At 46.9% G+C, this 27,830-nt stretch overlaps 1 long non-coding RNA gene across 3 annotated transcripts; it reads right to left on the reverse strand.

Annotated features, from left to right (window-relative positions):
- Positions 1-1,521: 1,521 nt before the first annotated feature.
- LOC119035430 (uncharacterized) lies at positions 1,522-27,604 on the reverse strand. Of its 3 annotated transcripts, XR_005079800.2 has the most exons (6): positions 27,387-27,604; positions 27,069-27,155; positions 16,766-17,356; positions 15,445-15,495; positions 4,966-7,236; positions 1,522-3,025 (listed from the first exon to the last, which is right to left on the reverse strand). It is a non-coding gene; the product is annotated as an uncharacterized LOC119035430 (long non-coding RNA). The 3 variants fall into 3 exon arrangements; XR_005079799.2 differs by lacking the exon at positions 1,522-3,025 and having other exon boundaries at positions 3,109-7,236; XR_005079801.2 differs by lacking the exons at positions 1,522-3,025; positions 27,069-27,155 and having other exon boundaries at positions 3,109-7,236.
- Positions 27,605-27,830: the final 226 nt, after the last annotated feature.

A 27,830-nucleotide genomic window follows, 5' to 3' on the forward strand; every position in this document is an offset into this window, starting at 1 on the left:
ATTGAGATATTGGTGTCTTCTAAGCTTCCCATATTTAAACTGCACCATTCGATGAGATTCGACGTGTGTCTGTATCCACAGCATCATCACCACCACCAAGATAACAAACACATCCATCACCCTTAAGAGTTCCCTTCTGCCCCCACCCACGCCCCCTGCAGCATCCAGTCTGCTTTCTATCCTTATCAGCTAGTTTGCTTCATCCAGAATCTTATATAAACACAGTCGTACAGGATGTTGTCTTTGCTGCTGGCAGCGGTGATGTTCACAATGACCACACTCCAGGGCCTCCCCACAAAGATGAGACAGGTGTGAGTGTACTCATGCTTGCACACCCATGTCCAAAAGTCCTTGTACACCCATACCATTCCACTGGGCACTGCACATTCCACGATGACCAAGCCAGCACAGTGCCTACCCCAGGGAACTGGACCGAACCGCCTCCCGAGCCAGCGTGGCCACCCCTGGGCTGTGGCCAGGGAAGGAAAGCCTCCAGCACCGCCAGGCTGGGTGAGGGCCACACTCAGAGTGAAGAAAGCAGGAGGGAAAACAGGAAGACAGGAGAAGAGGGGTGGGTGGGAGAGGAAGCAGTTGGGGCGGCAGACCAAGCTCAGGCGGGCGGGCTGGCTGAAGGGGAGTCTTCCTTCTAGAGTGCACGTGGAAAGATCACGACAAGATGCCTGGGAGGTGGGGGTGGAGAGAGTGGGTGGGGAAGGAATGAGCAGAACTCCCCTGCAGGAGCACAGTCCGAGTGCCGGGGGGCCACACCGGAATGGAGCCCACGGCTGACCCTCAGCCCTCACAGGACGCAGAGTCCACTCAAACCTCCACTCAGCTCCCCCTGGCCTCCCCCTGCGTGCACACAGAATCACTCCAGGAGTTTAAAACAATCCTGAGCTCTGGGTTGTTTGGGGGTAGGGGTGTTCGGGGCATAAGAATTTTTTTAAGTTCCCCAAGTGATTATCTAACATTCTACCAGCAGGAGAGCCGCTGTAATTCATCATTCATCTCTAGTCTCAGGACTGATGCCTCCCCCGAGGGCCCCAAGACACTGAAAAGCCCAACGGGGCCCTGAAAATGCAGCTGGGGAGGAGTCTCCGAATCCTGCCTCCCTACAAATACCCTGTTAAAAACTTAACTGAGTAACCTGTGCTGACTACATACCAATGAATTGGTAGCAGAGGACTGATGGTTTTATAAAAAATAAATTTGATTATCATGTTCTTAACCAAAATTGGCACAAGTTAAGTAACTACTCAGTGATAATGACTTTCTTATCAATATCAGGTATTTAAAGTCATTCACATTTTACTGGTAATTTAACATTCTGACAACTAGATATCAATCAGACACATTACATGTTATTTACATCGGCTGCTGTTTTTGGAATCTACGGCAGTGGAGACTGCGCCTCCTTCTGTCCTGATGGCTGCTGAGGACGTGAGACCTCACAGCCAACGCACTGACAAGCACTGGATGGGATGAACGCGAAGTATGAATCACCACTGAGCGCAGTGAGCACAGAGTTTATTTCAGCTTCACACCCTGGTGGCAGGAGCAGAAGTCCAATCTAATGTATCATCTCAGTTAAGCCAAGGCACTGAGGGACTGCTGTAAAATCCTTTTTATCTTAATTACATTTTACTTTTAATTAATCAGACAACTTTACAGTTACCTTGAGGCCGACTCACGTGAACCAGATTCTTTCGGACGCATTGACCCTCTGCTGCCCTGCAGGTGTTTGACCTGCAGAGACGGTGGTGGGACTGGAGGCACCCAGGCGTCGTTGGGGAGGAAGACCATGGATCTGGCCCTCGGGGCTCAATGGGCATGAGTCTGAGTCATTTCAATGTGTCTTTGCAAAGCAGAGAAAGCAGGGCCTGAGCAAGTTTAGGAGAGACTTCATGGTGAGATGGAAGATGCAGGCTGTAGAGTGGCCATGATTAATGAGATGGAATGGTTGCCCTGAAAACAAATTCATTGGTGATATTTTGAAAACTGTTAAAAATGTTTAAATGGGTGATATCCGCCAAAGGCCATATGATAGAGGGGCAATTGGCTCCTTTGTAGGTGCTGGTCCTGGAGAGAAGGTCATGTCCATCTCCAGTGAAGAAGGTGCTGGGTAAGAATGTGGTTTTCAGCCCTGACCACTGTGGCTCAGTGGGTTGGGCGTCATCCCCAAAGCAAGAGGTGACCAGTTCGATCCCTAGTCGGGGCACGTGGCTGGGTTAAGAATCCTGTCCCTCACTGGGACACATGCAGGAGGTAACAATCGATCGTTCTGTCCCTCTCTCCTCCTCCCTTCCCCTCTCTCTAAAAATAAATTAAATCTTTGAAAGAAAAGAATGTGGGTGTCAACTTTGAGACCTTGGGCCAATTCCCCAAGCCTGGATTTATGCCTCTACAAAATGGGTATAATGACATTATCTCCTTTATTGGGCTGTCGTGGGGGCTACGGGGCAAAGTTCTTTAAAGCCCACAGTGCTGTGCCCATGGCAGGAGTTCAGTTAACAGTACTTGCTACTGTTACTCTGCTCCTATTTCATAGTGATCTTGGTCCCCTTTACTGCCATTCACCTTCAATTTTACTTTGATATTATTGGCACCCCTCCTCCTTGTGACCGTCGTTGGGGGTGAGGCGATTTGGGGGGCATCTTTTTGCCCACCACTTGGTTTTGACCTTTTCTCAATCGCTCTATTCTGGATGAGAGTCTTATAAACACCATGGAGACCAGCTTGGTTTCTGAACTCGGTCTGCCCTGAATCGGGAATTTAGCCGACCATTCTCACAGCAACGAGGGACACTTCGTCTCATTTCTTCCATCTGACGCTCTGGTTGCTCTTTATTGTACTTTGTTGCTGCTTCCTTTCCCCTTTTCTTTGATTTATCTCGCTGTGTCAAGCCACTACTTATTCCTGTCTTCCCCACTCTCCATTATTTTGACAATTGTCTCTTGCTTTTCATTCTTCTCATGCTGATTGTCCTAATTTCCACCAGCATAAAATACCCCATATTCTTCTGTTGCTGTATTAAAACAAGATATTGATGATTAGTCTACTCCCTCCCACACGCCAGAGCTCTTTCTGCCTGGTACTCCTCCTTCTCTCTCTCTCTCTCTCTTTTCTCCTCTTTAAATTTAAGCTCTATATTTTCACATATTTCTACACCTGATCTTGTAATACAACCATTACTTTAATTCTCCAAAGAAATAATCTTCTAATTCATGTCTATATTTTGAAATTCAGGAGCCACTTCCTTCTAAGTTCCGAACATCTCTACTTAGTTACCACTGGACCTCTTCAGGAGCTCCCATTCTCCTTCGTTGTGGTGCTCAAGTCCCCTTGCTCTCGCCCAGATCCGTTTCAGGAAGACACAACTGTCCCAGGTCTTGCTTGGGTCTGCTTCCCCGGTTTCCGTCCCCATCGCTGCAGTGGTCTTCTGCGCCTGCACCAGTTCCACAGGTCCTGGTGCACGGTTCCTCCAGCCATCCAAGCCCGACCAGCGTGAGAAAGCCCACAGCTTCTGCTCCTCTGAGCTCTGCCTCCAGGGCAGCCCTGCCCCAAACTCAATACCTGCGGCCAGCAACTCAACCATAAATGGCAAAATTGCTGTGGCAAAACACAGATTTTTAAAAATAGCCTGCAAATTGGTCATTGGCCAAATTGACCATGTGACAACTTGACCACCGTTGAAGTGATTTGTGGCAAATTGGTTTGCTTCCCCAGAAAAGCACTGGTAGACCAGCCTTGCTTCGGAGAGGGCACTGAGAGGCAGCTGGCGAACAGGCAGGGAGGGGTAGCGTTCAGGCTTCATGCCCCCAGAACCTCCTTGTGTTGCCATGAAAGTCATTCTGCTTTCATTTAGACAAGGCAGACTGTCCTTGTATACCACAGGTACCCGTGAGAGTGTATCTCGATACGTCTGTAATTGCAAGTCTTGTGTTGGTCACCTTTCAGCCTATTAACAAACATGCCATAAGAAGTTCTAATGAGAAAAAAATCTGCCTTAGTTTGGAGTGTGTTTGCCAGAATTCGGACAGCAGCTCTGACTCCCGGTTCTGCCCGCAGTGGGCAGATGATGGGACAGAGCCAGGCAGATGGGCCATGTCCCCAGGAGAAGGCCAGACTGGAGACTTTGTATCACAGAACACCATGGGCCTGGGCTTGGGGGGCTGAGGGCAGAAAGGGTGGGATGGAAATCGGGGCACCCAGCCTCAGCTTGGAGACAGTCAGACACTATGTCCACAGTGGGCACATCAATAGGGTGATGTCCCAGGAAGAGCAGGTTCTCTGTGTCCCCAAGGACTGGGACTGAGCCGGCTGTGGAAGCCGGTCCGTGATGGACCAGTCGAGGAAAGACCAAGTTCCCCTTCATGAAAGGCACGCAAGCCAGACCTGAGACATCACCCGATAGGGATGTTACTAGGAGGTCACCTGATTCCTGGGGATAGATTGGATGATTCCAGGATTCCCGACTGCCTGGGAATCTATAATCCTCAAGATGGCTCACATGCATTGGAGGGAAGGGTCCCGCTTCCTGCCCCTGGACACTGCGATTCATAAAAACTTAGCATGTTGAGCCCTGGCCGAGTGGCTCAGTGGTTTGGAGTGTCATTCCATACACCAAAAGGCTGCGGGTTCAGTCCCTGGTGGTGCACAGACCTAGGTTGTGGGTTCAATCCCTGGTTGGAGCACAGTGGGAGGCAAGTGACGGATGAGTCTCTCGTACAACAATCTCTCTCTCCCCCCCTCTTCCTCTCCAAAGTCAATCAATCTATCCTCAGGTAAGGATTTAAAAAAAAAAGCTTAGCATGTTGAGTTGGTGAGTGTGGTCTCTCGTGCTTAAAAAAAGAAGCCACAACACCTTTATATTTGCTCCTAAGAATCTGGCATTTATCTTACAGAGTAAACTCTTTATTTTAGGAAAATCACCATGATGTGCTTTTTAGTTACACAAATACTCACCGGTTGTTTGTGGAGAAAACCATAAAATCACCATTAACCTGAAAACAAATTTTTTAAACCAAGAATTATCTTAGGCTTCTGTTCAGCAGCGGTGACCTACATGCCCTTCCATGAGGCAGAAGGGTGGTGGGGGTACGAGTGGAAGCTGTAAGAATTTTTTCTTGCTTCTGTAAGAAGTGAATGTGCTGCAAACTGGAGCTGGCTCCTGAGGAAATGCCGGTCCCTTGCGGGGCACTAATCCACAGAGAGGCTCCCGACCTCGGAGAGAGCGTGCTGACATCACTGCCTGACCCCTTGTGGGAGGAAAGACTGGGAAAGGGAACTGGACGGGACCCAGTGTCCTTGGAATGGAGTTATTTGAGGTCAATAAGCCTGACTAACTGTTCCCGGACACCTGTGGAGTGGGGCTTCCCTTGAAGGGACTGGATATTTCCACTGTCAATCATGTTGGGAAATGAGTGGCCCCAGGGAAGGAGGTGGGGAAAGGGGCAGATGATAGACGGGGATGAGGGGACTCCAGCCTTCTCTGAGCTGAGCCGGCCTTTGTTACATGAGGCAGCTGGAAGTGAAGTTGCCCTTGCTCGGCAGGGTCCGCAGGTCCTTCGGATCTGAGCACAGCCCCGTCTAGAGCAGGAACAAGTTCCTCTTGGTACAATTCTTCCCTTCTCTGAATACAGAACCTTTAGGAAAATGTATCTAACGTTGAAGTTTCTTCTTGGCTGAGCTATAGAGAATTAAGAGAAAGGCCAGCCCTGTGCTTGGGTTTGCATCTGGGATGATGAGGGATGGGAGCCCCTAGCGGAAAGCAGTGACACCACAGCCCCCATCAGCCATCACGGGCAGGGCAGTGGAGGGACAGCCAGGATCAGCACTGAAGACTCATGAACAAGAACTAGCCTCACAGGATTTCCCAGACAGTAGGAGTCTAGCAGGTAAGCATTTGCAGTCAGTGGTAATTGGGTACTTTATCAAGATGTGACTTCACGTTGTCATCAGGGATGGATGAAGTACCTTTCCACAGGTTGCTTCTCAGCCGTCATATGAAGTGAGCTAGTGTACCTGAAACCAAGACTCGGAGACATAAAGCGATGGGCCCCAGCTCACCCAGCCAATATGTGGTGCAGCTGGACTGAGGGTCCGTGTTGTACCCTCTTTGCAGTGAACCGCGGTGCCTCTCTCCTGGCTGGGGTCATGGTAGATCCAGGCAATATCTACCACAGACAATGGGTAGAAAAATGCAGCAGGGAGTTGGGGGCAGAGCTGAAGAGGCCCCAAAGTGAGGGGTGGTTAATAGCCAGAAACCAAACAAAACCACAAATCCAATTAGGGAAAACAGACTTTGGAATTATCCTCTTTCAACGGAAATAGAGGAGGCTGAGGCCTGTTGCGAGGCACCGAGGGGGTGGAAGGCTGGGTCTCCTGAGCAGATAGAGGAGTGTCTGAGTCCATGACTTGTTCCAAACCCCACCAGCCTGTAGGACAAGTGGCCTTGATCACACTGCCCACAGACCCTTCAGAAATCTCTACAAAGTGTCACTGGTGACTCCTAGTTAGCAGGTGCTCATTCCCAAGAATGGCCTACACCTAAGACAAGGGCAGCCAATCATTCAGGTCAGGTCAGTGGACATTTAATGAGTCCAAGTGCATCCCAGGCCTCAGGCTTGGCCTGGAAGAAATGTGGACACAGCACACATGAATGAGGAGTAAGGCAACAAGAACAAGAAGGTGAGACAAGGGTTGTGACAGAGTGACCCAGGGACACTGGGGACACACAGAGGACAGAGGAGGAGAGGCGTGGAGGCTGCCTCTCCTTGGCCCGCTCAGCCCACCCATCACAGAACTTACCACACGGAACTGAGTGTGAGCCCGAGCCCTGTGCCAGACTCTGAGCTGTCCAAGGACGGGATGGGGCCGGGTTCCTGTGTGCGTCCCTTACCGCAGGACAGAGTCAGTCATGCAGGAGGCACATGGTGAAGAAAGCACACACAGAGTGTGTAGCATGGACAGGGGTGATGGGAGCAAGGCCTGCAGAGGTGGCAAAGGCTCCATGTAGGAGGTCCTGCAACCCCAGGCTGAGGTGCGGAGCTCTGTCCAGCAGGTGACAGGGGGCACCAAGCAGGGATCAGATTGAGGGCACAGCGGGAGGCAGCTGTGGGGCAGTGATCTCTGCCTGTATCCATCAGCCTGTGGGACATCCTGCAAGGGACTAGCAGGACAGTAGGCACTCCAGAGCTGTTCCATCCAAAGTGTGCCCTGGAGCAGGAGAGGAACCTGTGGAAAAGCAAGCTGATATAAATCAGAGCTAACCTGTGCTGATCACTGACTCCCTAAATCAAGAACCTGGCAGATTTTCTGGGCGGGAATCAATCTTTCTGTCCCCACAGTAAATACCGTAATCTTTTTTCCAGTGTGGTTTAGAGAATGTAACTGCCGTGCTCATGATTTATTCGAAAATATTCTGCCAGGTTCTGTGAATGAATGGGGAGTCGGTGTGCTTTTAAATAGGGGGTCAGAGCATGTTGTACAGTGGTGTTGGGCCTCCCTCCCTTGGGACCCCTTTCCAGCAGGCTGGGGGCTTCCACGCTGGCCCGTGAAGGAGCAACCTGTGGCCAGCCACCTGGGCCAAGAGGGACCTGGGGCCTGAGGACAAGCGGCCCAAGGCACCAGAATGCCCACTCCCTAGCCAGCAGGGGACAGAGCAGAGGCAGTGGAGACTGCCAGCACCAGGCCTGTCCCTCCAGCCCTCTTTCCACAGAAGCCAATTCAAAATTTGTATTTTTTTGTAACTTTTAAAATTATACAGCTAATACAAGAACACGTTCTTGTTATGCATCATTCAAACAAGGCAGAAGTTTCCAGAATAGTATGTAAAATCTCCCTCCAGCTCCCTCCCCCCCCCCGCCACCCCCCTTCCTACTTCCTCCCTCGGGGACAGTGCTGCACACTGTCACCACCTCGTGCCCACAAACACCGTGCCTTTGCCACAGGAGCTGGCCCACACCGCATGCAAGGGGTGCACAGAGTCATGTGACTTCCCGGTGTTTCAACCTCTCTAAAAAAATACTGCACTAAACTTCTTTTATATGTAAATGTATTTTGAGGCATATGTATGAGTTTTCTTTTCATATAAATTATACATAAGATGTTCCTGCTTACGGTTTTGACAGGTTCTGCTACGTCGCCCTGCAAACATATTTGCCAATAAGATAGAAGCCTCTCTTTCCCCACAGTGCAAGTGATACGTTCGTTCAGCCTTTGCTGCACTGACGGGCAAAGAGACCTCATAGCTGGTTCTTGGGAAGGTGGGGCACACTTTCCTCCCTGGCCATTCCTGCCTTCAGGGTTCTATTAGGCTGTCTTTTTCCTGTAGAATTTCAGGATTTTAGTTTTGTCTTTTGAATAGATTGCAAATATTTCATTTCAGTCATTGCTCGTTTTTTAACCTTGTTTGTCTTCCTTGTCCGGAGATGTTACACGTTTTAAGGAATTCAGACCTATCTTTTTATTTATGCCTTCTGGGTTTTGGGACTCACACCGGAAAGCATTCCTTCCCTAGGATTACACTGTTATTTTTTTTCTGTATTTCCTTTTGATGTTTTTATGTTTCTACTGTTGCGCCCATTCCTTGCCTCCCAAATCTCTGTCTGCTCCCTCGCTTTTCCCCTCTGACCTCCCACTCTCTCCCCAGGTGATTGACTGTCCTCCAGCCATGACTGCAGTCACTGCCCTCAGGCTCTGCCTCCAGTCTTTGCCCTGGGCTCCAGACTTAGTGCCCACCTGTCTACTTGACGTCACAAAGAGGTCACAAACTTGACAAATCCAAAACTGCAGCCGGGGTCTTTCTTTCTAAACCTGACTATCTTTCTCTCTTAGGAAAAGGCTTGCGAGCCCAGGCCCGGCTCTTTGCAGGGCCCTGCTCTTTGTGAAGCGCTGTCCTTCACCCTCTACATCCACACCCCACCAAGAGCGTGCAGGGGGTCTCAGTGGCTGTACCTCCTACACTCCCTGCCCACTGCTTTCTTCCCACCCTCCCCACCCTACACCCTAGACCAGGCTGACTGCACCTCTGGTCAGGGCTTTGGCCTCAGCCAGCTAGCTTGCCTTTCCAGCTCCTCTCTTTCCTGCTGAATCCTCTCTCTACACAGTAGTCAGACCGACCTCTTCGAGACACAGATAAGATCACATCACCCCCCTTTTTCTGAAGACAATTAAGATAAAGAATAAAATCCTGGGGATGGAAATGGGAGGGAGGTGGGGAGGGCTGGGGGGTGGGCTGGGATGGGGGTAAAGGGCACAAAACTGTACTTGAACAACAATTAAAATAAAATAAAATAACCATTAAAAAAAGAATAAAATCCTTCCTGTGGCCAACAGGAACTTGTATGACCCGGTGCCTGTCTACTGGTCTGGTCTCAGTCTCGCTCTGTGTGCACCTGCCATGCAGTCCTCTTCTGTGTCTCCAACCACAGGTCCTTGGCACATGCTGTTCTAGCTGTCACGCTCTCTCCTTTCCACACCCTATCTCTTCTCCAATTAAATACTGTTCTCCCTTTCTCTCTCAGTTCAACTGTCACTTCCATGACTGCATAGATTAGCTCAGGCCCCCGTGTTATATTTTCTCATAGTATCATGCACCTTTTTCTCACAACACCCATCCCAGTTTGTGCAGATTACATTTCAGTATTTGATTATTTGATGTCTATCAGTCTCCCCACAAGACCACAGGCTCTGCAAGAGCAGGAGCTGGGTCTGTCTGGCTCAGCGCAATGTGCAATGCAGGCATGTGCTCAGTAAATCTCTGCTGTGAGAACAACTCGCTCTTGGCCTCTAGCAACTCTGCTGCTTCCTCGGCACCAGCAGCCTGGCAAGGCCAGGGATGCTCTCTCTTTTGAGATGCAGCAAAGACAAGAAGATTTGTTTCTCTTTGCCGGAGAAAGTCTCAGATCCAGGTCTCAGGGACACCGGAGAGACAGAGAGGGAGAAGGTATGGGAGGAGGCCAGTTGCTCTCTTCTTCAGGGAGAATTGGAATGGAGTGATAAAGCTTTGAGATGCAGCTTGTCTCCCCTCTCGTGACCTGATCAGCAGAGGAAACTGTGAGCACATAGCTGCCGGCAGGGATCAGGGAGGGAGCAAGCAGCTGTGAGAGGTCCTGGCAGTTTGTGCTTAAGTGGCGGGCAGTGTCCTGGCAGTCCAGCCATGCTGGACTGAGCTGAAATGCCTGCCAATTCCACTGTTGTGAGATGGCTACATGGACAGCTAAAATGCACCATGCTTCCTAGTGGAGACGAGTAGGATGAATTCGTTAATCAGTGGAGGAAAGGAAGGAGGCATGAATGATGGCTGCTACATTCATTCTCACTTTTTTGACAGATATTTGTAGAGTTTCTAGTCTGGGGTAGGTCTTAGACTCGGTTCTCCTGGCAAGAGATACGAGGAAAGCCAGTGGCATTGTCAAAGGAGTTCCCACCACAAGCCCCCTGGCAAGAAGACCCCACCACAACCAGCGGCCCAGCCCAGGGAGCTTCCTTGATCCCACAGGCCTGAAGCTCCCTCCGCACGAAGGGCACTGAGCAGCCCGGCCTGGGCTGTGCCCTCTCGGCCAGCACCACAGAACAGCGGGAGCCACAGTGACACCAGGTACACCGAACAAACCAGTTTCATACCACACAAGTCTTAACCTTGAACTGCCATTAGAACCACTGCCTGCATAAGCAAACAGGGTGTCTGCCTGCTAAATAAAACAATTAAATGCTACCCAATGTCTCCTAACGTAAAAGATAAAATATCAAGCATACCACCAAAAATCACTTATCACACCAAGAATCAAGAAAACAACCATTTCAAAGCGGTGCAGAGAGGAAGTTATACAGAACTGAATGTTTACATTAGAAATGAAGAAGGTCTCAGGTCCGTCGTCTAAGCTCTGCTTCAAGAAACTAGGGGAAAAAAAAGTGAAACAAACCCAATGCAATAAGAAAGATCATAAAAATCAGAGCAAAAATTAATGAAGTTGAAAATAGGAAAATGATAAAGAAAATCAATGAAACAAAAATCTGGTTCTTTGAAAAAAAATCAATAAAGCTTACAAACCTCTAGCAAAACTGACAAAAATAAAAAAGAGAGAAATACAATTCACCAGTATCAGCAGTGAAGTAGGGATGTCTCCACAGACCCCGGAGCCATGAAAAGGAGAATAAGGGAAAACTACAAATACCTTTACACTCATAATACAACACAGTGAAGAAAAAATGGACCAATTTCTAGAAAACTCTAACCCATCCAAACTTAGCCAAGATTAAAGATATTACCTGAATAGCCTCAGAACCATTAAATAAATTGAATTCGTAATGAAAACCTCCAGTGAAAGGAATCCCCAAGCCCAGGTGGTTTTATGGAAGAATTCTATTAAACACTTAAACAATAACTAACACCTCTCAAAAGAAAATATACAAATGGCCAGCAGGCATATGAAAAACTGTTCATCATTATGCATCATCAGAGAAATGCAAATCAAAACGGCTATGAGAGATCATCTCACACCCTCTGCATGGTCATCATCAAAAAGACAACAAAACAATACCAAGTGTTGGCAAGGATATGGAGGAAAAGGGAATCTTTGTGCACCATTGGAAGGAATATAAACTGTTACAGCCATTATAGAAGCAGTTTGGAGGTTCTTCAAAAATTAAAAAGAGCACCACCATATGATCCAGCAGTCCTACATCTGGGGACACCAGTATACACAACAGAACAGGATATCTGAACTCCCAAGTTCATTGCAGCGTTACTCATAACAGGCAAGACATGCCATCATCCTAAGGGCCCTCCGACAGATGAATGGGTAGAGAAAATACATAGAGACAATGGAATATTATTCCACTTCAAAAAGGCAGATCTTGCCATTCGAGACCACGTGGATAAACCTGGGGCTAAGTGAAACAAGCCAAATGCAGAAAAACAAATACCACATAATCTCACTTATATGTTAAATATTTTAAAAAGCCAAACATATACTGAGAGTAGAATGTGGAACGGTGGCTGTCAGGGACTGGGGGTTTGGGTAAATGGGGGGTACTGGTCAAAGGGTACAGAGTTCCAGCTATACAGGATGGGTTTCTGATGATCTCATATACCACATGGTGACTAACTAATAATACTGTACTGAGTACTTGAAATTTGCTAAGAGAATAGATCTTAAGTGTTCTCACCACGTGTTAATTAGATGGATTATGGGAACCATTTTACAGTGTATACTATATCAAAACATCATACTGTACATGGTAAATGTATGCAATTTTTGTCAATTATACCTCAATAAAGCTAAAAACAATTAACCCAAATTTTATACAATCTCTCATAAAACAGAAGAAGAAAAAGCACTTGCCAACTTATTTTATAAGACCAATATTAAACTGATACTAATATCTCCCATAAATTAAGATGCAAAAGTTAACAAAATGTATCAAGGTGAATTCAATAAAGTATAAAAGATATTATACATGATAATCAAGTGGGTATGCAACATTGATTTAACAATAAAAAAAATCAATTGTAATCCACCATACCAACAAACTAAAGAAAAATTATATGATCATCTTAATTAATGTAGAAAAAACATTTGACAAAATCCAACACCCACTCATGAATTTTTAACAAACCAGGAAGTTAGGAATAGAAAGAAATTACCCCATTGATAAAAGCAGCTCAAAAAAATCTGTGGCTGTCATTAGACTTAAAGGTTAAAGATGTTATACTTTCTCAAAATGTCTATTCTCACTACTTTTATTTGACATAGTACTAGGAATTCTGGCTACTGCAACTGGCAAGAAAAATATATAAAAGACATACATATTGGAAAGGAAGAAATAAACTGTTCTTATTCACAGATGATATGATTATCTATGTATAAAATCTCAAAAATCAACAACAAAAAAATACTCATAGAACTAACAAGCCCAGCAAGTTCTCAAGATAAAAGATCAGTTCACACAAACCAAATATATGTGTTGTTATGTACTAACAACAAATATACAGAAACTGAAATTAAAAACACAATATTACTTACAACTGCTTCAAAGATGATGAAATACTTAGGTATACATTTAATATAATATGTGCAAGATCAGCATATTGAAAATTACAAAATTCTGGTGGAAGACATCAAAGAAGACATAAATAAAGAGACATGTGTTTATGGATTAGAAGATTTAACATAGTTAAAAGGTCTCCAAATTGATCTACAGGTTTAATGTAATTTCTATCAAAATACTAGCAAGGTTTCTCAGGGCATAAACTAGCTTATTCTAAAATTTATATGGAAAGTTATAGACCATAGAATAATTAAAGCAACCTTGATGATGAAGAACAGAGTAGGAGGGATCACTTGATTCAATATCATTGTCATAGTAATTAAAACCATGTGGGGAGAGACACACAGATCAATGGAACAGAATAGTGAACCCAAAAGTAGACTCACAAAAATATGCTCAACTGTTCTTCTGACAAAGGTGCAAAGCCAATTCAGTGGAGAAAAGACATTCATAGGCAAAGAATTGCACCCCAATCGCCCTTACCAGTGAGGCTCAGTTAGTTGGGCATCCTTACAGGTTCGAGCCCGCAGGTCAGGGCACATGCCTGGGTTGCTGATTTGGTCCCCAGTGGGACCTGTATAAGAGGCAACCAACTGGTGTTTCTCTCTCACATCAATGTTTTTCTCCCTCTCTTTCTCCCTCTTTTCCCCTCCTTTTAAAAATAAATAAATAAAATACAATTTGTACCTCAATCTAAATGTTATACATTATACAAAATTAACTCAAAATGTATCACTGACTTCTATTAAAATGTAAAACTATAAAGCTTTTACAAAAAATAGGAGAAAACCTTCTGTACCTAAGTCAAGGCAAAGAATTGTTTGAGTTGTTACCAAAAGGATGTTTCAGAAAAGGGAAAATTGCATTGGACTGTACCAAAAGGAAAAACTTTTGTTCTTGGAAGGATGTAGTTAAAGGATGAAAATACAAAGCAAAGACTGGGAGAAAATATTTACAAACCATGTATTCAACAAAGAACTTGTATCTCTAGTATACAAAGAACTTCCAATACTCAACAGTAAAAATAAACAATAAAATTGGAAAATGAGTAAAATCATAAACAAATATTTTGCTGAAGAGGATATAGAGATGGCAAATAAGCACATAAAAAGATATCCAACATCAAAATACAAAGGGAAATACAAATTAAAACAATAAGAGATATCCTACACATCTATCAAAATAGTGACCACGCCAAATGCTGGCAAGGATGTAGAGAACTGGATCACTGCTCCAGTGCAGGTGAGAACACTGAAAGGTGTTCCACACTGTTTGTTCATAATAACCCCAAAATGGAATTAACCCAGATGTCCTTCAATAGATGAATGGTTAAACAAGCTGTGGTACATTCATAAAATGGAAGATTACTCAGCAATGAAAAGGTGTGAATGACTGAGATATGCAACATCCTAGAAGATTCCACATGGAATTATGCTGAATGGAAAGAAGCCAGTGCCAAGAGGGTATATACTGGGCAGTTTCATGTATATAACATTTTCGAAATGACAAAATTTTAGAAACAGAAAACAAATTTGTGATTGGGATTAGGACTGGGGGCAAGAACAGGAGGGAGGTGTGTGTAATTTGAAAAGGCAAGATGAGAAACTGCTGTTCTGACGGGACTGTTAGAGTATCCTAATTGTGGTGGTGAGCAGGTGACTCTGTACATGTAATAAAGTTGTACATAGCTAAACACACACATATACACAAATTCACACAAGTAAAACAGGAGAAACCTGAACAAGATGGATGGATTTTATCCAGGCCAACATTCTGATTATGACATTGTGCTATAGTTTTGCAAAATGTTATCATTGGAGGAATGTGGGTAAAATTATACAGGCTCTCTCTGTATCATTTTTAAAAACTGCATGTGAATCTATAATTATCTCAATAAAAATTTCAATTAAAAAAAAGTTAACCATACCCCTTCCATAAGATCCGGTTGTTTCAGTCCTGATTGTTTACCCAAGAGAAATGCAAGACGATGTCTTTACAATGACTTGTGGGCCAACACTGGGAGCAACCCAAGTGTCCATCAACAGGTGAATGGGTAAACAAACTGTGGTATATCCACACATTGGAATATTATTCAGCCATGAAAAAGGAATGAAGTACTGATACATGCTACAACGTGGAGGAAACTTTCTCTCCCCTCTGGTTAAAGTAAAGAAGCCAGAAGGTGAAGAACAGTGAGTGTGTACTGTAGCATGCCATTATATAAAACTCTAGAAAATGCTAACTAATCTACAGCCTAAGAAAGCAGACCAGTGGTCGGCTACAGGTGAGAGTACATCAAAAAGCATAAGGGAGCTTCAGGGCAATGGGTGTGTTTATTTCCCTGATTGTGGTGATGGATTCATGCTGCATGCATATGTCAAGGCTTACCAGATTGTACACTTCTAGTATGTCCTGTTTCCTGTGCCTCTCTCTATAAAGCTGGAAATAAAAAGAAAAAAATGGATGAGTATATGAATTAGTAAATAGATCAAGAATGCATATGTAAGTTTAAAAATGGATGAATGAAGAATAAAGGAGTGAGTGATGATAGATTAGAGGTGAATAATAAACAGATGAAGGAGAAAATGAATGAATAAAAAACAGGTGGAGCCCTGACTGGTGTGGTTCAGTGAGTTGGTGTCATCCCAAAACCTCGAGGTTACTGGTTTGATTCCAGTCATAGCACATGCCTTTGTTTCGGGCTGGGTCCCTGGTTGGGGGTCTGTGGGGGGCAGCCAATCAATGTTTCTCTTGTGCATTAATGTTTCTCTTTCTCCCTTCCTCCTCCTCTCTTTCAAAAAGATAAATAAACAAATAAAACTTAAAAAAAAAAAAGCAGGAGGAGAGCATCTAAGCTGAGGCCAAGCTTGCAGGTCCATTCTGGGTCCAAGTCCAAAGTTCAGACTTAGTCTCTGCCCTGGGTTTCTGTGGAGTTCCTGAATTCAAGACCCAACCTGGCTGAAACCCAGGACCTTCCATTCCCCTTCCACAGGCTCCTGGGTTCATTGGCACTTCCCGAGAAACGCTGCCAGGATGCTCTGAAATGTCCCCCTAGCTCAGAAAGCAGCAGCCCAGACATCAGAGCAGGAAGGGGTCAGGGACCACCCCATGGGCCCAGCACAGGATGGCAGCTCCAGGGATGTGGTCAGAGATCAGTGGACTTGAACACCCTCTAGAAGATCCCAGCCCTCTTCCCCATGGCTGCTCTGTGCTGAGGGACAGAGCAATCAGCTTGTGAGGTTGTGAGGCTATGAGATTAGGTACTTAGGAACAGCCTTGGATGCCTGAGTCATGGTGCAGAGGAGAGGGTTCCAGAACCACAGGAGAATGAGGAGAGAGAATGAAGGGGAGGCACTGTGGGTGAGGGGGGAGCAGCGGGGGAGATGGGAGGAGGGGGACAGAAGAAACCCCCTTTCTGAAGCCACGTCGACCACAAACTCCCAGCATCACCTGGGAAGTGCCTGCCAGGCTGGAGGTGTAGGGCTTCACCACCCCAATCACCCCTACCCAGGGATCTGGAAGGGAAATCACAGCCCAACCTGGGGAGTGGATCCGGGGCTCACTGACACCAGGCTCCTTCCTGTGTGACCACCCCAGGAGTGAATTTCTCTAAGAATTGATCAGACCTGATGCTGAATCATCCCAATCTCACAGCCCATTTCCAGATGCTCCTTGTCCACTGACTTGATCTCCTCTCTGTCATTCATACCTTCAAAATGACAGAAGACAGGTGCTAGGAGCAGGGACAAGCCACAGCGGGGGTTTGGTCTCTTCCGTCAGCTTTGTAGCCAGGGGATTCTGAAATGCTGAGCCACAGGGTGCAACCTTGGTCTTGGGTCAGCTTCCAAGGTCTCCTGAAGGTGAGTGAGGGGCCCCTTGAGGGAGCCAGCTGAACCTGGTCATTGTCTCTGTGTGGTTCCATTTCCCGGGAGGGAGTCGTCGGTCCCACCTACATCAGGGAACTTCACGCACTTACTTTACACCAAGAACTCCAGCCTCTGGAATAATGGGCCCATCACTGGAACACCAGTGACGAAGTCATTTCACAGGAACCCATTGTTTTGGGGAAGCCTTAAGCACTGTGTAGCTTCCCACATGCTGACTTCCACTCTGACACAGCTGCACCCTCAGGAGGTCCAGCCCCCCCCTCCCAGGACACACTGACCAAGAAGGCTTTTCTGATGTAGATCTGAAACTCTCTCTGTGGACCTTCCATGGCCTGAGCCTTGCCTCGAAGACCTTCAGATATGCAGAGATGCTGGCCGAGGTTCCTGATGCCCTGAGCCTGGGTCACTTTTTCCTGCAAGAGAAGAAAGAGCAAAGCAGTCAGCGGCCCATGGCCCCTGGGCCTCCCCACCTCCTCACGGGGGCAAGGGTGTCCCACATTTTACTCGAGGTTCTGGTTGCAGGTGACAAAAATGCACTGGGAGCAGTTCACACAAATAAAAATGCGGGCAACTGAAAAACTAAAGGGGTGTCTCCTGGAACACAAAATAAGGAGGACCCTCCAGGCCTTGAAAGGAAATATAACCACCGCGAGACCGGCTAGGAGCTGAGGCCACTCCCTCCCCGCCTCTCCAGGGCCTCTGGTTTCCTCACCCTTCTCACACCTGCTGTTTCTCTCCGTCCCATCCCCTCCTCTCTCTCTCTCCCAACCCCCACTCTCAACGTCAGTCTGTCCTAGCTCTGACTGCATATTACTTCCACTCAAGGGCCCAGCTAAAGCTGACCATTGTCTCTGCACAATTCCATTTCCTGGGAGAGAATCTGTCAGGTTCAGCCTAAGCCAGGTGTCCACCTGCAGTCTCCTCAGCTGTGATGGGGGTGTGGTGCAGGGGGGGCAGCCATGCAGCCACAGGGCCCAGGACTGCCCAGGGCCCCTGGGTGTCTGAGGGGAATCCTAAAAAGGGGAATGGATGGAACACGCACACGGAGAGTGTTCCCTACCACGTGGATGCCTCACTTGAAGGCCACACACACCCATGTCCCTGTTTTGAGAATGCAGCAGCCCCACCAGGCCTCTGGCCTTGAGACAATACCACTGCATCCTGGTCTATCCGGCCTGTATCTTACATCCTGCTGAACAAGTAGGATATGAAATAACTTATTATTTCCATAAGGTGACATACCCAGAGCTGGCAGAGTCCGCAGTTCTAAAGAAGCCCTGGGCTAAGGATTATAAAACATGGGTGCGAGGGCAGCGGGGCATGGCGGGAGAGCCCTGGCTTTGGGGTTGGGCTGAACTGTGTGTGAGTACCGGGGTCCTTCTCAAGTCGCCCTAACCTCACCGGGGCTCCCATGGAGTGGGAGAGAGAGAGAGACCCAGCGAGAGAGGCCAAGTGCCAAGCACGGTGCCTGGTTTGTCACTGGCGGGGGAGGAAACAACTTCGGCCCTCAGGAATGAATCCCCTGAGGAGGGGATGTCACCGTGCAAGCTGTGGGTCCCAGTCACATGGCTGCAGACTGAATATCCCAGAGCAGGGGCAGCACTGGGAACTGAAGGTGAAGGACGTGGGATGCCAGGCCTTGGCACACTCACCACTGGGAGGGGAAATTGGTAGCAAGCCCAGGGTTCACACCATGCCTCTGACACTTCCTCATTACGACCTTTGGCAGGTCCCCTCACTTCTCTGGGCCTGTTCCTCTTCTGTGAGAGAGGCTGCGATAGTGCTACCTACCCCCTTCGAATGGTTGTAAAGATTAAGTGATGAAGTACTTAACAATGTGACCATCATACAGTCCATGCTATGTGTTACTTTCAAAAGCAGAAAGAGAGGTGTATACGGCGTCCATGAGAGCACAGTGTGGAGAGGGCGGTGTGGATGCCAGGGGTGAAGGTTTGCAGAGGGAGCTGCTGGGTGCACGGAGTGCAGAGGGGAGTCAGGGAACAGGGGGCACCCAATGCTAGGTGGAGGCTTGAGCGCGGGCAAAGGAGTGGAAGTGGGTTACAAACGCAGCACGCCCTTCAAGGAGCAGGAGTCAAGGAGGACAGGACATTGGGTTGCTGGTGGGAGCACCCCCTGGACAGTGGTCTGACTTGGGGGGAATGAGGAGTTGAGTGTGGGGCGGTCTGCAGTGCGGGAGAAGGCGGTGCTCACAAGGCGTGAGCTGCACGGAGCTCAGCAGTAGGGGCTGAGGACACAGGCGTCCTCGGAAACGGGCTCTGCTCCTTCCCCGGGCTGCCTCCGGGATGATCCCGCGCCTCTGACCTTCCCACTGGAGCATTTCCTCCCTCCGGCCACGACCCTCGGAAGATCCTTGAACGTGCAACTTTTTATAGATCACATCTATTCTGCCGGGGAAACCAGCCCTCAACCGAAACGGTACCCAGGCATGAATCATAGTGACCAAGCGCAGAGAAAATGCAGCAAGTCAGCAGTTATCGGGTGGGGCCCCAGGGTTTTCATTCACAAAGAGATTTTTCAATTTTATTAAAATCAATAAGAGTTTTATTATGGTATAAATGCAGAGAGGGCCCCTTGCTTCTAGGATGACAAACCATGCTGCCATAGCGGCTGGAACGAGAGCCCCTACTGGAAGGGACCGTCCCTGGCAAGGAGGATGTTCACGCCCAGGGTCGGGCTGGCCGTTCGGGCCTGAAGACAGAAGATCTGTGGCTGAAGAAACACACCTGCCACAAAGTTCCCAGCAAAGGGCCACGCCCTACACGGTGCGACCTCTCCTCATGTTCTCGAGGGTCTCTGGGAAATCATGACATCGTTGGTGGGTTGAAGGTTTTTGTGGAAACCAGTCAACTTCAGCATTAAGATTAGCTCAGAACAGAGACTGTCCCGAGGGAACGAATGGCACAGATAACAAGTGTGCAGGGAAGCCCTTTGCAGACTGTGAAGTGCAGTCCACCTGCTGTGCTGATTCCTTTACCCTTATTATTGCTCATAACCCTGGGCGCTCAGGCCCTATAAGCAGAGGCTTGGAGAAAGGACCACAGAGACTACAAGCTCAGAGTTGACAGTGGAGGCCCAAGGGCAGTCCCCACAGAAACCAGGACAGAGGGCCCAAGCAATAAACGCACAAGGCACGAAGGAGAGAAGAAAAAGAGGAATCCAGTTACATCAGCCCCCGCACACACACACACACACACGTGCAGCTCTGGGAATGGGGGTGGGGTGGGCGTGGAGCTCCTCTCGGGGCAGGGTCCCAGGGGCGGGTAGCTTGGCTCTCAGAGGCGGCCCAACTGCCCAGGGCAGCTGTGGCAGTGGGCTCCTGGCTGCCTGCACCAGCTCCCAGGACCCGTCCCTGCAACTCAAAGGGGGCTGTGTTAGGGGTGGAAGTTCTAGGCTGGGCTGTGGAAGCAGCCCTGCTGGTTCTAGGCTCCAGGCTCCAGGCTCCAGGCTCCAGCCCACTATCTGAGACGGCCTGGCAACACCAGCCACCAGGATGAAGCTGGTCAGTTTAAGAACCACAGTAATAATTTGTCTGGAATGACAGTCAGGTCCTGCTGCCAGGGGACTGGACCCGCAGAGGCAGCAGGTGCCAAGGCCTCAAAGCTGCTGGGAGTGCGGAGGCTGCCAGGCCTCCTGGGAAGCTGCTGGCCTGGTTGTCCACATCCGGGGCTATCAGCAGCCTGGTTTCCGAGAAGCCGGGCAGGGCCCAGACCCAAGGAACTGGGCCTCCAGGTGGCCCCAGGGGACAGATTCCAGCCAGGGCAGGGACTGTGGCTGGGAAAGAGAGTATGATGTGGATCCTGCAAGCCTTGGACTTTTTAAATTAAAACAACAATAACTGCCAAGGCACTGAAAATTCCAACCCTAACAAAATGGTTTGCATTTGCATGTCTATCCTTCCAGCCTGGGTCTGCACAGGCACACTTTTTCCTTCATCACGATTGTGATATGCGCGTAGTTTGGTGCTCACATGGGGGTTTTGTCTGCTTAGACACACATGAAAAAGTTTTCTGCGTTCCTGCACACTTTTATAATCAAATTTAATAGCTGTGTAAACCAAAATAGCATGGATGCCCCCTAATTTACTAAATAACTTTCCTGTTACTGGGGATACAGGTTACTTTGAAATTTTAATTACTGAGTCATGCCATGTTGAATATCTTCAAAGGGATCATTTTTTTCCTTTCAGAAGCAAACTAATAGGACCAAAGGATGTATATTTTCAACTCATTGCGCACCGTCCCCTTAAAGAGTGGGGCTACTCACATTACCTCTGAGGGCAACAGAGTTTGGCTGCACCCAAGCCACAGCCCACACCCTCACCCCAAACTTGCCACGGTGACTTGTCACAAGTGTACGTTTGGGGGCGATGTTTCCTGCTACTTTAGCAACTATCTAACAGCACCTCAAGCTTGCTTTAATTTTAATTGCTCTGATTCCTAGCAAGGCTAACCATTTTCCCCGTGTTTGTTAACACACTGACTCGCCTCAAGTGAATAGCATGCTTAAATGTGTCACCTACTTATCCGTTGGGTCATAATCTCTCTTCCTTATAAAAATTTAATGAACTCTTTCTGTGGCAGAGCTATCGACCCTTCGTTACTGCTGTCGGGGCAACCACCTCTGCGTGTCCGGCATTCTCTCTTCTGTTGCACTCTGTTCGTGGGGAGGAGCTTTTGTGCTGTTTTTGCTGTTTGTTGTCTGCATATTCCAGTGCTGTCTCTCCCTCGCTTCAAAGCTGAGAGGGGTCTTTCTTTATAAATGTAATAATTTTTGCATTTTGTGCTAACTTTTCTATTTTTTTTAAAGATCTTTAGCTCTTTAATCCATCTGTGGTCTATTTTGGTATAAGGGGGAGTTCAAAATTAAAATTCTTCAATGCTAGCCAATTTCCCATCATTCATTTTTAATAAATTTTAAATTATTATTTTATAAAGTGCTCTAATGTTGAGCCTTCTAGATCTTGAGACTTGCCCTTCTTTTTAAAGAACATCTTTGATGCTCATATATCCACAGAACAGAACAGAAAGCCCAGAAACAAACCCACGCCTTTGTGGTCAATTAATATTTGACAAAGGAGGTAAGAGAACGCAGTGAAGTAAACACAGTCTCTTCAATAAACAGTGTTGGGAAATCGGACAGGTGCAGACAAACGATAAAACTAGACCACGAAATGAAACCATACACAAAGCCGGAATGGATAAATGACTTAAATATAAGTCACAAAACCATAAAAATCCTACAATGAAACGCAGGCAGTAAAATCTCAAAAATCTCTTACAGCAATATTGTTCCAGTACATCTCCTAGGGCAAGGGAAGCGAAGGGAGAAGTAAACAGATGGGATTGCAGCAAACTAAGAAGCCTTTGCACAGCGAAGGAAGCCGGCAAAAAAAACAACAAAGAAACCCACCGAATGGGAGGACATATTGGCCAGTGATACATCTGATAAGGGGTTAATTTCCAAAACATATAAAGAACTTATACATCAACACCAGAAAGGCAAACAACCCAATTAAAAATGGGGGTTTTTTTACAGGTGGCTAATAGACATATGAAAAATGCCTAGCATCACCAGTCGTCAAAGGGATACAGATTAAAGCCACAATGAGGTACCACCTCATACCTGTCAGAATGGCTATCGTCAATAAATCAACAAACGACAAGTGTTGGCAAGAATGTGGAGGAAAGGGAAGCCTGGTGCAGCCACTGTGAAAAACAGTATGGAGTTTCTTTGGAAAATTAAAAAATGGAACTGCGTTTTGACCCAGCATTTCCACTTCTGGAAATAGATCTTAAGAATCCTGAAACACTAATTTGAAAGACCATATGTACCCCTATGTCCATAGCAGCATTATTTATAATAGGCAAGGTCTGGAAACAGCCTGAGTGTCCGTCAGTACATGAATAGATAAAAAAGCTGTGGTACATTTACACAATGGAATACTACACAAGTGTAAAAAGAAAAAAAAGGAAGGAAATCTTACCTTTTGTGACAGCATGGATGGACCTGGAGAGCATTATGCTAAGTGAAATAAGCCAGACAGAGAAAGACAAATACCATATGATTTCACTTATATGTGGAATCTAATGAACAAAATAAGATGACAAACAAAATAGAAATAAAGGTATGGATACATGGAACAGACTGACAGCTGTCAGAGGGGAGGGGAAACTGGATGAAAGGAGATGAAGGGATCAGCCAAAGAACATATGTGCATAATTCACAGACACAGACAACAGTGTGGTGATGGTCAGAGGGAAGGGCAGAGGGAACCTGGGTGGAGCTGGGCAAAGGGCAGGGGGAATGGGGACATCTGTAAAAGTATCAACAATAAAAATAAAGTTAAAAAATTAAAAAAGACTGTTCTTTTGAAATCATTATCTGTTTCTTTACCAGAGCCTGTAACGTTCAGAAAAATACTGTTGGGATCGATTGGAGGTAGGTTATGTTTGCAAAATAACCTAAGGCACAGACATTTTCACAACACTAAGAGTGTGCATGTTGGAATATCTCATGTCTGTCACCCTGCCCCCACCCCACAGGGTCTGCAATTCTCTTTAAAAGGTCAGGCATATATTATGGTTATTTTTAAGTATGTTAGATCACTTGTTTCTGTCATGCATGGATTTTTTCATTGTTTTCTAGCGATTGCTGGTATTTAGAAAGATTTGCCAACTTTATGTATACAGCTTGTATTAGTATTCTTTCTTAAACTCTTTAACTTATATTTTTGCTGATTCTTTTATATCCACTATCCATACAAAGGTTCTTGTGTTGTCTGTTTTTTCTTTTATCTTTTCTTACTGAATTAACCAGGATTCCAAACCAGAGCAACTTGAACTACCTTTAATTCTTTCTGGAACTGGGCAGGCTATAAACAATTTGTTCATTCATTATTAGTGGAAAGATAAAGGAATCCACTTTTGTTCCTAATTTTGAAGTTACTTTACCAGTGCTGCTTTGGGGTTTAAAACAGGTATGCTTTATTCTATCGAAGAAACTTTTAATTCTGAGAGTATAATGTTTTAAAATGATTGAGTGTCATCAAATTATTTTCAGGGTAACTATTAAGATGATACTATGCCTTTTATTTTGGTCCTCATGTTGAATGAATAGTGACATTTTCCTCCAGTGACAAAGCTGGAATTTCAACCTTGTTATTTTATCGAGTTGTCATTTTAGGAAAGCATCTTTAAGGTTGCCAGCCCTTGAGTATGGCTTACAGTTGTGCAACAACCAGCAAACACAGCCAGGTAAGAGGTGTTTCCAGTAGAATTCTTTATGCTTGTAATCATTTCAGGACACTGGTGTTTCAAGGGCAGTGGTGAAACGAAGATGCATCTGGAAGACTGACTCTTAAATTTTTTTTAATTTTTACTTATTGATTTGAGAGAGAGAGAGAGAGAGAAACATCAATTTGTTGTTCCACTTATTCACACGTTCATTGGTTGACTCTCGTATGTGCCCTGGCCAGGGATAAAACCCACCACCTCAGTGCATGAGGACGACATCATAACCAACTGAGCTATCCAACCAGGGCCTGACTTAAATTTTAAGTCACTCTTGTGAAGACCAGAAGATTAACTGAAAATGATGGAGACTTCTCTTTGAAAGAAGTGTTACAGAACAGACCTGTGGTAGGATGTGAATGATATACTATTACCGAATGGACTCACCCTTCTGTTCCAGGGTCCCCATCCACGCCCCCCCCATGCTAGGTTTACCTTGCCCAATGCCAGGGAAAAGCGTCTCTCAATGCCAGAGATTGGTGAAAAGGAAAGGAATTGTTTATTTAAAAAGTAGTACAGACTTAGAGTAATGATCTAGTGTCTTCATTAAAATACTAAAGTCCATTAAAATACCCACAAACGCACAGCCCTTCCTTCTCCCTCTGCCCAGTCTTGGGTACCTATTTCAGGAAAAGAAGAAGTCTGTGGTTCAGGCAGCCCCTCAGTTCCAGCATCATCAGCTGTGTTGCCATCCCAGTCTCCAGTTAATCCAAAACCATGTGGTACCTTCCCATGGCCCATCAGCAAAAATCCTTTCACCCCTTTTCTTCCAGGCAAAGTCTCTCCTGCCTCCTAAGCCACATGGCAAAAAGGGCACACCCTAAAGCTGCACAGTCCCAACTTTCACCAAAGCCATGTTGTCCCAAGAAGCCCACATGGCTGTCGCACCTGGGTTTAAATCCTAGCGCCAATCTTTCTCTACAGCCCCATTTCCAACTCCTCCTGTTACCGAACAACAAGAGGAGGTCCGAGGGAGGGGCAATACAATATTTGGCTCACCTAGGGATGCCCAAAACTGCTATATAACAGGGGCCCCTCCCGAAAACAAAATACTAAAATCTACTGGGCCCTTCTGTCCGCCGCCAATTGGAAAGACATCTCTTAAAGCCAGAGATTTGTGAAAAGTAAACAAAATGTTTATTTAATGCTATTCAGGCCTAACGCCACTACTAAAATATCAAAGTCCTTTATGTATACACCTACACCCACACAGCGCTCCCTTCTCCCACTGTCCCAACTCCGGGTACCGTAAATCAGGAAAAGAGCACACGTCTGTATTGCAGGCTGCTGCCACCGTCAGCTGTGTCACTGTGCAGGATCTCGAGTTAATCCAAAGTACTGTGGTACCCTCTCATGGTCCACTGGCAAGAGTACTTTGTACCCAGTTCCAGTCAAAGTCTCTCTTGCTTTTTCAGGCCCCGCGGCCAAAGGGGCACCCCAAAGCCGCGTGGGCCTCTTCTACCAAAGCTGCAGGAGTCCGCACTCCACTAAAAGCATGTGGCTTTCTTCTTCACCTGGCTGCAGGGATCTCCATTCTGGCAAAGCTGCGTGGTTCTTCCCTTTCACCTGGGAAAGAGGGGGTCCGCACCCTGCCAAAACCACGTGGCTCCCTCTTTCACCTCACCAAGAGGGGGTCCTCACTCTGCTGAAACCGCGTGGCTCTCCCTCCCAGGCCTTCTCACTCAGGAGCACAGTCCCTCGTTACATCCTGAGTCCTCAAGCCCTTCTCACTCAGGAGTGCAGACCTTAATTACATCCTCCTGAGTCCCCGTCCACTACCTTCTCCCTCAGGAGTGCAGCCCCTAGTTACATTCTGAGTCCAAGCCTTTCTCACTCAGGAGAGTAGCCCCTAGTTTCTTTCTCCTGAGTCTCTGCTAGTTCCTTCTCTCTTCTCCCTTCTGCTCCAAACTTGGCCACTGCTATTTAACATATCTATGAAACCAGTTAAAGGTTATAGATATGTTAAATAACCATTCCTCCAGAGGTTAGCTGCAAAACTGTTGCTATGCAAAACAGCTCTCAATGGCCCTGGCTCCATTCATCCCTTCCCCCTGGGGGGGGGGGGGGCGGTGAGGACATCTTAATATGTCTCTCCAATATTCCTATACACCTTGAATTCTGCACACCTTTCTAAATCTTTTTTTTTGGGGGGGCCCCCCTGGCTGCACCCTGTATCACTCCCACAATCAGTTACACCTGCCAGCATTCCCGTATTCTTCCAGTTTTACTGGGTTCCCATAGTAAGTCCAGGCAGGCACCATCCCATGTTGTGGAGCCAATCATCTGCAAGCTTTTACACAGGTTCTATAACCAGGGGGAGTTGCCTCCCAGTTACATCCTGGGTGGAAATCACTCCCATCCTCATGGTTCATAGCAGTGGTCACAGCTATTTAACATATCTATGGAACCAGTTAAAGGCTATAGATATGTTAAATGACCACACCAGAGGTTAGCTGCAAAACTGTTGCTATTCAAAACAACTCTCAATGGTCCTACTCCATGTGTCCCATCCCCCAGCTCAGACATCCTATATATATTTTTTTCCTTTTTAATATTTCCTAGACACCCTGAGTTCTGGACCCCATTACAAATCCCCATTTGGGCCCCCCACTTGGTTACACTCAGTTACAGGAGAGCTCAATGAGTTTTAATTAAAATGTAACTGAGACCCAAGTGCACAGCACAACAGAAACCACCACACACCGCACTGGGACATCCGTTGCCAGTTATCCCTCCCACAGCCAACACTGCTCAATGGCCTGCCAATGCCCACCACCCTCTCTGCTCCCACAGGAGTCTGCCCCCAGGCACTCACCCCAGGCCTCTTCTTTCTGCCTCACTGCAGGAGATGTTTGTTCTGCTCCAGTTAGCGAGAACAGTTACTGATTCTCTGGGATCCCAGCTGAAAAGAGAGCCATGTCCCATATGGCCTGGGTGACCGCCACACAGCCATTGATGGTGGCAGTCTGTGTGAGCCGAGCCCAGTCACTTCCTCACTCCCACCACCCGGCGGACCACAAGTTTCCAAAACGATCCCAAGGACCCTTCACCTGAATTCCATGTGACACCTGTGAGGCAGGTAGACTGGGGAAACTGAGGCACACAGAAAATGAATGGATCACCTAAAACTCACCCAGCTGGGAAACAGCAGAGCAAAGTTCCCAAGTCAACTCCAACAGGATTCCAAACCTTCTTTTTACCACATCGCACTGTCTTCCTGCAGGGTAATCTCCCCTTCTTTCAAGCTTGAAATAGAGAATTCAAACGTCTACAGTTGAGGGGGTTAAGTGTGCATTTGATTTAAGCAACGTGAAGCTTCCCGGCGTGTGGAGTGTGCAGGGGCCACCTCGGGCTGGATGGGGACCGGGAATCCCTCTGCTATTTCAGTTCTCACAAGCACAGCAAACTGAATGTTCTTATCCTCTTGGTGACCCAAATGCTGAGCAGAGCAGCCAGTTGGGGGTGGGGGGGTTGTGCAGGGAGCCTAGGCTGGCCTTTGGAGAAGGCTTTGGTCCTGCAGGTGGAAGCTTGTTTGCTCTGCCCTGAGGGCGTGGGGAGTGGCATCCTGAAGCTCCGA

This window comes from Artibeus jamaicensis, unplaced genomic scaffold (assembly GCF_021234435.1).
Source record: "Artibeus jamaicensis isolate MK-2021 breed Jamaican fruit bat unplaced genomic scaffold, CSHL_Jam_final contig_777, whole genome shotgun sequence".
Taxonomy (NCBI): Eukaryota; Metazoa; Chordata; class Mammalia; order Chiroptera; family Phyllostomidae; genus Artibeus; species Artibeus jamaicensis.